The sequence below is a fragment of the Euprymna scolopes genome, chromosome 9 (assembly GCF_053919585.1).
Source record: "Euprymna scolopes isolate OS-2025 chromosome 9, ASM5391958v1, whole genome shotgun sequence".
NCBI lineage: Eukaryota > Metazoa > Mollusca > Cephalopoda > Sepiida > Sepiolidae > Euprymna > Euprymna scolopes.
In genome coordinates, this window is record NC_136490.1 from 358,769 (window position 1) to 371,060 (window position 12,292).

A 12,292-nucleotide genomic window follows, 5' to 3' on the forward strand; every position below is an offset into this window, starting at 1 on the left:
AATAGACTCCAAAAGGAAACTGCCCAGATATCTGCATTTCTGTCCTGTAAAACCCCAGGCAAAAAAACTAAATAAGAAGGTGAATAAGTTATAAACGTACTATTCCCTCCAAAACCGAGCACAGCTAAGATGGCAGAACATCAGGCTGAAATAAAAGCCTTAGCTGCACAAATAAAAAATAAAACCAAAAACTTTGAAGCAAAAAGGATAAATAAACTTTTTACAACAAACCCATGAATGGTTTATAGGAGCCTCGTTAGAGAAGAAATAAAGGTGAGCTTCCCATTAACACAAGAAGTTGAAAACTTCTGGAGGCCACTCTATGAGGATACTAAAGTACATAAAGAAAACAACTGGATAAATACCATCAAAGAGGAGAACAAGGAGAGAGAAAAAATGCCAGCTCTAAAAATTACCAAGGAAGCTGTCTGCAGGAAGATAGCTCAATGCAGTAATTTCAAGACCCCAGGAATAGACCACATACCAAATTTCTGGCTGAAAAAACTGAGTGCACTTCATCACCACTATGCCAAAGCAGTCAATAGAATCATCAGTGGTGATGAAAAGCCAGCTGAGTAGCTTACTGTAGACAGTACATCACTTATTCCCAGAAATGAGGACACCCACATGGCTAGCAAATATAGACCAATCTGCTGCCTCACAACAACCTACAAGCTCCTAACTAATTGCTGGTGACTACCTTGAAAGTGAACGGAGGGAGTGTACAAGGAAAAAGCTTGGCACAAAAGACCAACTACTTGTAAACAGAACACTATTAGAAGACTGCAGAAGACAAAGAAATCTGTCAATGGCCTGGATTAATTACAAAAAGGCCTTTGACAGTATACCTCACTCCTGGATACTTCGCTGTCCGGAGCTGTACAATGTGCACACTGATATTAAATTATATCTTCAAAAACAAATGGCCAGATGGTGCACACTACAGCATACCGAAGGAAGGATAAAGACTCCAAATATAAAGATCAAGCGAGGAATATTCCAGGGAGGCTGCCTTTCACCGCTCCTTTTCTGCCTCACAATGGATCCATGAAGTAAGCTACTTAAGCAATCTAATGCTGGATACAATCTCAGCATGGGCAGAAAGGAGGAAAATAAAAGAATAAACCATCTACTCTTTATGAACGACCTGAAACTATGCGGAATCTGAGAAACAACTTATCACTCTGATTGACATTGTAAAAAATTTTACAGAGGACATCTGCATGGAGTTTGGATTCGACAAATGCGCTAAGTGCACCATAAAGAAAGGAAGAAAGACAGCATCAGAACATCTTAATCTTGACAATGGCTCTATTGAAGACCTTGAAGAAAATGCTGTCTACAAATACCTGGGAGTAGAGGAGAACCAGACAATTGAACATGGAAAGATGATAGAAAAAGTGCAGAGAGAATACTTCAAGCGACTTAAAAAAATTCTCTCATCAGAACTATCACCGAAAAACAAAATTATTGCCATCAATCAATTGGTAATACCCGTTGTCTGTTATGGATTTTGCATAATCATTTGGCCACAGAACTGCAACAATAACGTTGATGTAAAAACTCTGAAAATGCTGGCACTTCATAAAGTCATTTATAAACATCAGTACATGGACAGGCTGTACTTACCACAGAGAGAAGGTGGTTTAGGCCTCACTGAAATAAACCACACATACCGAGCTTCAATGGTAAGCATAGGCCAATATATCAAATGTTCTTCTGATCCCAAAATAAAAATGGTGAATGAACATCACACCAAATGTCTGCCTCAGCAGATGTCAGCTACAAAGCTTGGTAAAAATTTCAGTGGTAACACACTGGATAACACAATAGAAGAATATGACAACCCAGCAACCCTAATCACCCGAAAGAAGAGAGAGGAGTATACAAAAAGGGAACTGAAGGCAAGACTAGAAGGATGGCAACAACATAGAAGAGCAGGCAGGTTTATAGAAGAACTGAACCAGAACTACATTGACAAGGAGGCTTTACTACAATGGCTTAAAAGTGAAAAATTTCCATTTGATGAAGAACGATTAATTATAGCTGCACAAGACCAAGGCTTACTCACAAATGGATTTAAGAAAATGGTTGGTCTACAAAAAAACGACGAATGCAGGTTGTCACTCGACTGTTGAAAACCCAAGCCACCTAATTTCTGGATGCAAGATCCTTCTAGCCGATGGTCATTACACTGCCTGCCACAACAAAGTATGTAGATACTTACACTAGAAGATCTGTGGAGAAATGCAGCTGGATAAATCGTTGAATGTCTGAGAACATGAACCACCACCGATAGCATAAAATGGAAAAGTGACAGTGTTCTACGACAAAGACATACAGGCGGGCAGATACATAAAAGACAAGGCCATCAAGCCAGATATAGTAATATGGAACAAGCCCGAAAGAACTGCACTCATTATCAACGTCACAGTTCCAAATGACTTTGGTCTAATAGAGCAGAACGAGAAAAGATAACTAAAATCAACATGGTCTCTGAAAGAAATAAGCATCATACGAGTTGTGATAGGAACAACTGGCCTAATAAAAAAGAATCTTCAGAAATACTTAGAAGCAATCCCTGGAACACCAAGCTGCAAGGAAATACAAATAGCAGCCATAAAGAGAACAGTGTCTATTCTTAAAAGAGCTCTTGGATATAAATTTAAACTGTAATAGAATCAAGTGTTAGCCCCAGGAAGGAGCCCCTTGATCTCTTCAATGTAACAAAAGTGAAATAAAAAAAAGAAGGGATTGACGTATGTGAAGAGGTTATGAGGAAATGGAGGAGGATGGAGCGAGCCACTAAGATTGTCAACCTGAAGTTGGCTTATCTCTAGATCAATGTAGATGAAAAACTCTGGCAACATCAATTGGTCCGGTACAAGGGAAGATGTATTGCCTGATGAGGTTAGATTTTGGGCTGAGCTTAGCCCCTAAAATTATGACTGCCGTGCTGAAGACGGTGCTGAGTAAAGACTGTACAGTGGACAAGGCCATTAGTTTGTACATTGACGACATTATCGTGGAAGAAGCAGAGAAAGTGAGAGGTATGGGTTTATTGCAAAACCGGCAGAGTCCCTGGATGGAGGAGCGGCATTGGGGTTGAAACTATGCCGAGATGGCAAAGGAAGCCTTGTCTTTAGACAAGGGAATGTGATACCCGAAGTCAGAACTGACCTGACAAAATGAGAACTCTTCAGTCTGCGGGAGACTGGTGGGACACTATTCAATCGCCGGCTGTCTCAGGATAGCATGCAGCTTTATTAAACGACAAACGGGCACTGATGGCTGGGAGGGCTGTGTGACGAAGCAGGTCACGAACATGCTACAAGAAATCATCGCGAGAGTGACTAAAGAAGACCCAGCGAAGGAGTAATTGTTCATCAGTGGCAGAGACGCGGGGGTGATTTGGTGCGATGCCAGCAGCCTAGCATTGGGCGTCATATTAGAGATAGGAGGTGTAACTGTGGAAGAGGCAGCGTGGCTAAGAAAGAAATATGACTATTCCCAACGTAGCCGAACTGGAGACCGCTATGAAAGGAATCAATCTGGCCCTGAAGTGGGGATTGAAAATAATTGAAATCAAATCCGATTCGGCAACGGTAGTTTCATGGATCAGGTTAGCAGTGACTGGCGATAAGAGAGTTAGGACCAGAAGTGCTGCAGAAATGCTGATCAAGCGCAGGCTTGGAGCACTCACAGATTTGATAGAGGAACTCCAGTTGAGGGTATCTGTAGTGCTAGTCCCATCGGAAAAGAACAAGGTGGATTCGATGACACGGGTAAAGAAGGCCTGGCTGTAAGAGGGAAAGGAGGTTTCCTCAGTATGCTGTGCAGGGGAGGAAGTTAAAGAGTTACATGATATGCACCACTTTGGTCGAGAACGGACGTTATTCCTGGCAAGAGAGGTTTACCCGGATATCACTGAGGAGGAGGTCAGGGGGGTAGTGAAACACTGTCAGAGTCCCGAACGTGAGAGGAGGAGGCCTACTTGGATGAAGGATTATGAAGTGTCTTATTGATCTCAAAGATCAAGGGGGCATGTGGGGTATATGCAAAAAGAAAAAAAAGGGTTTGTTAAAGGCTAGGTTATGGTTAGAAACAAAAACAAAAAAATAAGTAATATACGACATACCGGGCGTATCTGCATCGCTCTTTGGGAAAGAGGAAGGAAAGGATGGCTAGCTCATTTATATATCTGAAGGGCATCTTGAGAAGATAGAACATGATGGGAAAAGCTATTTTTTTTTCTTGTCTTTCCCTCTTTTTTGATAGGAGGATATAAAAGCTGGGAAAAATTCCCTGCAAGACAGAAAAAGAAAAGAGTCATGAACATCTTCTCTTGAAAAGTATTTCGTGTTGCTGACATTCAGATTGTACGGTGTGACACTGGTGGCGAGGGGCCAGGTGTGGTCGATTGGAAAAGAAGAGGGCAGAAATGAGCTGTTGTTGAGCGAGTGACTCACTAGGTGTATCAGAAGTTTTGTAGGAATTTTTGACACCCCTAACACGAAACTGCGAATAAAATATAAAAAACTCATAATTTCTCTTTTAAAAGTGGGTTGTTTATTTTCTTTACGGATTATACTTCCAAAATAAACTATTAAAGTTGTATAAAAAGTAATAGAAATATTATTTTTTTATTTAAAAAAAAAAGTAATAAAATTAATTGAATTTTACGAGTTCAGTATTTTTCAATTTTTAAACTTTAAAAATCTATCAAAATTTTTCTATTGATTCTATATTTACGATATTTTCAGGGTCAATGTGAAATTTTATGCTCTCTCCAATAAACCCAATATAATATTTTAGACAAACTCTTTTTTTTTAAATTCACCCCCCCCATTTTGAAACGTGTATTAAAAAGTAAATAATTGATTTACTCTTCAAAGTTTTATATATCACAAATTGAAGATAAAAGATCAATATATAATATATTCAAATTTAAAACAAAAAAAGAAGTGTTTTTTTAATAAATTTACCTGTAAAGTCCGAAGTTTGAAACCTTTTTTTTAAATAACCTTGTTGTTTTTTTTTTTGTTTGTTTTTTTTAAATAACCTTGTTGGTTTTTTTTTTGTTTTTTTTTTTTAATGAAACCTTGGTCCTTGCTCCTTTAATTGAAAATAAATTAGGGGTTGAATTACATTTTTCGAGTAGTTATAAGCTTGAAAAGACAGAGGGTCGAATTATTCAATATTTTTCACAAAGTTTCCGACATACCTAGTGACTCAATGAGTCACTAGGTATGTCGGAAACTTTAATTCTAACGTTATGATCAGGATTCGGTTCTGGGGTTCGGGAAGAAATGAGTCACTCATTCCTTCTCGAACCCCAGAACCGAATCCTGATCGTAACGTTAGAATTTTATTTTAGTAAGAAGGATAAAGAAACATTTTAGTAAGAAAGATAAAAAAATAGTAATTCGTTCTTACTAAAATAATAATAGGGGAAATATCGGTAAATGTTTCGTTTAGGTCCACCTCCACAATTTTCTTTAAAATGACGACATTTATAGGTTTTCGACTATGCTGAATACGAAAATCGCATTGAAATGTTGCAGAGATAAGTAGTTATCAAGATAGAAAAAAATGCATTATGCACGGTAATTTTGGCGGCCATTTTTTTACGCGCATGCGCGCGCGTCCTAAGCAATCAGAATTTTACACGAAGGAAAAAAACGAAGTACTCCCCCCCTCCATCCTCCAGAATGGCGGACATTTTTCTACGTGCATGGCGGTCATTTTTTTTTTGTACGTGCGCGCCCTGATACCCCCCCCCAAGACCGGCGGCCTTTTTTTTTTCGCGCATGCACGCGCGCCCTGAAAAGAAAAAAAACAAGTATCCCCCCCCCAGTTCAAATATTTAGAATACAAAAAAAACCTGTAGAATTCCGCAATTTGCTTGCCACCACAAGAAATACGCACTTATAAAAGTTTTTTTTTGTTTAAAATTATGACTTTGCGGATATGATGGAACATGTTCAGTTTCATTGTTAGTCGTCAACATTGGATTCTTATAAAGTAGAAGTGTTTTTTTTGGGGGGGGTGAAGCTATCGAAAAAATTATCGAACAAATGTAAATGGAATATTGGGTATTATTTTAGAAACTCGAACTTCAATAAAAGTTATTTTGCAATTTGCCTGCATCATTCGTTGGTATTTTGTTTCTACGACATTTTAAACTTTTGCAATGCAAGATGGCGACTTTCAGTAAGGAAAGCATTAATGTTGGTTTTGGGAAAATGGAAGAGACAGTTGCGAATTTTAAAGTACCACAATATTTGAGATTAAATAAAAAGCATTTAAAACTACTTAAAAATAGCAAGTTTTTTTTTTTTTTAAAGATTTAAAGATAGTTGTATCCGTCGCAAAATGTGCCCCCCCCCAGACGGTTTTCAGATGTATTTATGTCCTTACTCCTGTTTTTCTGTGCCATGCCTGTACATTTTTCTAGCATGACAAAAAAACTTATGGAGCAGTTTTGATTTGTCCGTCTCACTGTTTATAAAAAGATATCTTGCCAAGTACTGCTCCATAAATTCTCCTCGAATGCCAGGCCTCTTTATCCATTCTTTCACGTCTCTCCACAGCCGCTCAATATTTTGTGTGTGAATAGTTGGGTCATCTTTATCCACAAAATTTTTAGAGTGGTTGACTATCTGGTGAACATAACCGTTCTTGTTGAGGTTGCTATAAGCTCGCCAAGAATCGCTATAGACTATAGAACCTGGCAGAACAAATTTCTTGGTTAAACGAAGTAGTGTTTCTTCGTTCCTCCGCTCATTGGGGCCTGTCAATGCTACCACAAACTTCCGTTTCGATATCCTCTCAATGCCGCCAAAAATCCAAATTTGCTTTAGAAGCTTTCCTCGGTTATACTTGCGGCGAACGATTAAGGTTTCGTCAATTTCCACCTCAATGCCTTGGCCCCCTATTGGCTCTTGGTTATCCGACCAGTTCTGACAAACTTCAGAACAGTAAGACCTCCAGTCAACAGCAGAACGGCTGGAAATGTCAAGATTTTCTTTTACTGTTCCGTGGTCCCACCGGTTGCTAAGGAAATGGTTTACGAATAGAACAACTTTCCAACACAGCATGTGCGTCTTCCCTACAAATGTTCCATTGCAGTCGCTGATGCTGAAGCCACAATACTTCCTTTTTTTCCTATATAGTTCTACACAATAATTTGTGCATCGCCATAGGGACTTATCTTCCCGATAGGAACATGGGTTTTCACACTTGGGGCATGTCACACTAGTCGGTAATACCCCATGGCGTCGGAGGAAACTTTTACATTTCTCTTCTTGTAACATGTAGTTATAAATAGTCATGAAATATTTATTACAACACATGTCACAAGAATCTGTGGTAGCACTCATTTTTAGGGGGGGGGGGGGTAACGTAGAAAAGTGTCAGCAAGTAAAAATAAAATGTTGGCACGAAATGTAATTAAAAAAAAAGGTGTGTAAAGATAAAGTTGTACAGAAGAAAATAATAGAACAAAAACGTAGAAAAGTGTCAGTGAGTGAAAATAAAATGTTGGCACGAAATGTAATTGAAAAAAAATGAAATACTTATAATAAAGGTGGAGAAGTTTTCAATGTACTGCAGAGATGTCAAAGTTCAGTTCGAATGTGTTTACGTTTTAGTTTGTAGAATTGTTTGCGCATGTACTAGTGTATTCATGCGCATGCAAAGGGTTAAAAAATAGGTCTCGCAAAATTACTTGTTTCTGTAAAAGTTAAATGACATTTTCGTCTTCGCATAATGGTAAATATAGTAGAGGCAGAAATTTAAAGAAATTTGTGGAGAATACTCGGACAATATTACAATTATTTACAACGGGCATGTTTATTTACGCACGCAGTTGTACGCGTGCCTAGATTAAACACCTGCGAAAATATTCCTAATAGTTCAAGTTAACGATTAACAAGGAAACCAATAATTTTTCATCATACTCGCAAAATTTCATAATTGTAAAGGTAAGTGCATTTCTTCTCTATTTTATTTAAAGAAATTTATTTGAAATTACGACTTATAGTTTCGATTATGCTGGATACGTACATTTTTTTGTGTGTGGGGGGGCATTGTCAATATCATAAAAGTGGATCATTCTCGAGGATGGGGGGGGAGTACTTGTTTTTTTTCCTTCGTGTAAAATTCTGATTGCTTAGGGTGCGCGCGCATGCGCGTAAAAAAATGGCCGCCAAAATTACCGTGCATAATGCATTTTTTCTATCTTGATAACTACTTATCTCTGCAACATTTCCATGCGATTTTCGTATTCAGCATAGTCGAAAACCTATAAATGTCGTCATTTTAAAGAAAATTGTGGAGGTGGACCTAAACGAAACATTTACCGAAATATCTTTTCTGGTAATAATAAAAAAAAATTAATTAAATTCGTTTCATTTTGTTTTCGAGTTTCTGATTCGATTTTTAAGTTTGATGGGTGCAAACAATTTTTTAGCGATGATTTGGCCACGGTATCCCAACATCGACGTTTACCTAATAACGTGTTGATTAAAAAAAAAATATATATGTTAAAGTCTTTCATTAAAAAAGAAAAGTAATAGGAACCATTTCCTGGGTTTGTATTACTGTACACATAGATTCGAAAAAGTTGTCAAAAAACAAATATAGAACAAATAAATGTTATCAAAGGCAAGATAAGTTACTTTTCTACCTAACTGGATATATTTTTTGTGTTTTTATTCAGTGTAACATGTTTATTCAGCTCGAAAAACATGCAATGTTTACCGATGTATTGGAAAATTCAAAATGGCAGCCGACTGTCTCTCGGAGAGGGTACGTTTGGGAAAAGGTATTATAAATAATAAACTAGACAAAATACTGTTAGAAAACAACCGAATACATGTCAACTTATGTCACGGTAACATATATTGAGCGAATTTCTAACAGTATTTTGTCTAGTTTATTATTTATAATACCTTTTCCCAAACGTACCCTCTCCGAGAGACAGTCGGCTGCCATTTTGAATTTTCCAATACATCGGTAAACATTGCATGTTTTTCGAGCTGAATAAACATGTTACACTGAATAAAAACACAAAAAATATATCCAGTTAGGTAGAAAAGTAACTTATCTTGCCTTTGATAACATTTATTTGTTCTATATTTGTTTTTTGACAACTTTTCCGAATCTATGTGTACAGTAATACAAACCCCATTTCCTTTCCATCAATACTTTACGCTATATCAGCGCCCACAAACTGTTTGAAACAGCGATCCTAACATTAACCAATATTTTTATTCTTGAGAGAATTAAAATAAAATCTACTTTTCAAAAATATTAAATTCTATTTTTAATTAAAGTTTCAAAATATTGATATTTTATATATTTCCAATTATCAAAACTTTCCCTCCAAAAACAAATTAAAAAAAAATATTCTGATTTGATCAGAGAATAAAAAGTGATACATTTGGAAAGTTAATAAAAGCATTTATAAAAAAAAAAAGTAAACTAATTCAAGTGACATTGTACTTACTTTTATCCAATCTTCTCTAGCGTGACTTGTTTTAAATAAAACAACGCCTGAATGATTACATAAATGGTCCTGTGATGATTCAAACGAATACCGCAGTCAAAATTCAAAATGGTGACCCGTAAGTGCAGCTTCGCAGAAAATTAAAATGTAAAACAAAGAACACAAGTTCAACAAAAGTGTGGATCATTTGGAGAATAAAATTGCAAAATATTTTAATTTTATTTATTGGGATACTTTACTATTTTGATTGGAGCATGAGCCCTTTTATGAATTTCGCTGTTTAAAATAATCTCTAAAAACTGCTAAACTGCTTTAAAAAGGCTAAATTCTCGGAATTTGGCCTAAACACGTCGAGTGATTTCAAAATGGGTGATCGACAGTGGCGTTGCAAGGAGGCGGGGGGGGGCAGTTTAGACGACGGCATTTTGATAACTAACAAAAAATCTGAAATTTTCAACTACAATGAGTCTTTTAAAAAATTGGAACTTTTGGAAGTATTAGAATCGGAAAAATGTTTCCCTATTTTCCGAGTTCAAAACCGATTCTTTTAAATTTTTAACTTAATTTTCATTATTGATACTAATAATAAATATTTATTGCTTTTAAATTACCACTAAAACTAAAAGGATAATAATATCAAAATACGATGTAAATTTATTTTACTTGTACAAAAAAAAAATGCATAAATTCTCTGGGTAGCCTTCCAAAGAAAGCAGTTGATTTACATGTTCCGAAAAATGTTGAAAAATTAAACAAAGCATTTTTGTCAAGAAAAAAATACTTTCAAACATCACAGATAATTAAATGATACAATGGAAAATTAGACACTGAAAAATTAGCAACAGAACATTACGTAATTTTGGAATTGTAGAAACATTAAGCAACTATAGAATAAAAATCGACTGAAAACAGATTTTATGATTGTCCTATAGAGAGATTTTTAAAGTAGAGCTACTGTGGTGAAAATTGAGTGTGGCTGCAGTCACAGAGGTGGCTAGGCTGCATGTGCGAACTCGAAACCCGAGCGATGGGAGACGAGTAAGCAACGAATCAGCAGGTTCGATTGCACATTAATTTGCATAAATGAGATAATATAAGGCCAGGAGTTAAGATGTTTGAGAAAGTCGAGCCATTGAGTTCTCGATAACCGGATGGAACCTGGTTAGAGCAGAGAGTGTAGCTGAGGATTGAGTCCAGGTTTTTTTTTCAATTAGAGCCACACCTTAAATACTATTTAAGTGGTCTTCTATTCGATAGTTTAAATACTGCCAACTTCCTTTCAAGTGGTTTTCTATTCAATAGTTTAATTACTGCTGAATTCCTTCAAAGACCTCATACGTCTTAACACCAAACGGAAGCAAGGGAGGCCTCGTAAGTCCTGGTCAACAACCTCCCTAGAGCTAGTGACTTGATCAAATCACCGGTTTGCAAATCTAAACTGCTTAAGAAGTAGATAGGCTCTGCCTATCACTCGGCTTCCATACTCCTTGTTTGCCTATTAGCTAGAAGCAGAGGTGTGATCACAGGGACTCATTAGAAACGCTCAGTACTTAGTCTTATTTCCTAACTAGGGCAATGAATGCTATTCCCTACATCCGCCTCATTCCATTCCCTTCCCCTTAACCTGGGCCTTTTGGGGTGCTTGTTTACCATGTGTGCTAACATAATTGGACTGGGCCACACTTGTCTGACAGGTTTGAGGGTGATGGTTTGAGAATTGCTGGATGCTGTTTCCAACTGACAGTACAGGAGCCTTAACTCTTTGGTAGTGCTTAAGATGGCTGCTCTATCATCAGTAGTGGCGACTTGTGCCTGGAGCTGTGGAACTGCAGCATCCCCAAGTAATTTCTACTCAATATTATCAATACATGTTAAAAAGAATATGTTTGTCGATAACTGTCCCCATACTCATACAAGCATAAAAGTAAAATTTGCTTGGAGCTGCGAAATTCACAGTTACACATTTGTTGCGGACCAGGATATAATAAATCCCTAACTCGCCACAAGAAAATAATGAAACAAATGGAATTGAAGGAAACAAAAACTCAATTGATGGATAAGATAAACGTGTCGTTTATTTACTGTTGAAAGAATGAATGTTTTAGATATAACATGTGTTCATGTCCGCACGGGTGTAACCATCGTTTGTTGTGGGATTGGTATTATAGAAGGAAAAAGGAAATGTGTTTTCATCTCACGTTCGGGTCACTATCGTTTGTTCGCGCATGGGAAAAGAAGTGAGTAATATAGTAGAAATGAGAATGATAGTCCAGCGTGTAGACAAAGACAAAGGATAGAGGGTTTACATCAGTTAAACTGTGCGTCATGTTAGCCGTCAGCTACGCGGTGGTGTTCTCTGGCACAAGTAGTAGAAGATAAAGAGAGAAAGAGTGTACGTACTGTCTGTTGGCCTTTTGTCCCACATAGTAGTAAATGGCGTGAGGTACGCGCGTGCGCGCGCATGCCGAAAAGGCACACTGTCGGTCTGTAGACCGGACAGCTCGAAAGCTGGTCCTAAAAGGAAGAAGCCGCTTATTGCTCTTTCTTTTATACTTGCTTCCGGTGGTCTTTTGCGCATGTGTGGATTTCCATTGAAAGGAAGTGACGTCGTCCATCTGTGTGCATACGTGTGCGCGTGTGTGAGTACATATGTGTACGTTAGCGTATGTGTATATACACGTGAATGTGAGTGTATGTAGGTGAACGTGAATACATGTACGTGTGTGGACGTGGGCGCGTATGTTTGTGTGTGCATATGTATATGACAAGTAATATAGCTTG

General features: G+C 37.4%; 1 protein-coding gene across 1 annotated transcript in view; it reads right to left on the bottom strand.

Annotated features, from left to right (window-relative positions):
• Positions 1 to 9,762, bottom strand: part of LOC145284413 (uncharacterized) — a 33,653-nt gene extending 23,891 nt beyond the window's left edge. The window contains exon 1 of the mRNA XM_080133172.1: positions 9,512 to 9,762. The gene's annotated coding sequence lies outside the window, so the exon portion shown is untranslated. The remainder of the gene's footprint in view (positions 1 to 9,511) is intronic.
• Between the last annotated feature and the right edge of the window lie 2,530 nt (positions 9,763 to 12,292).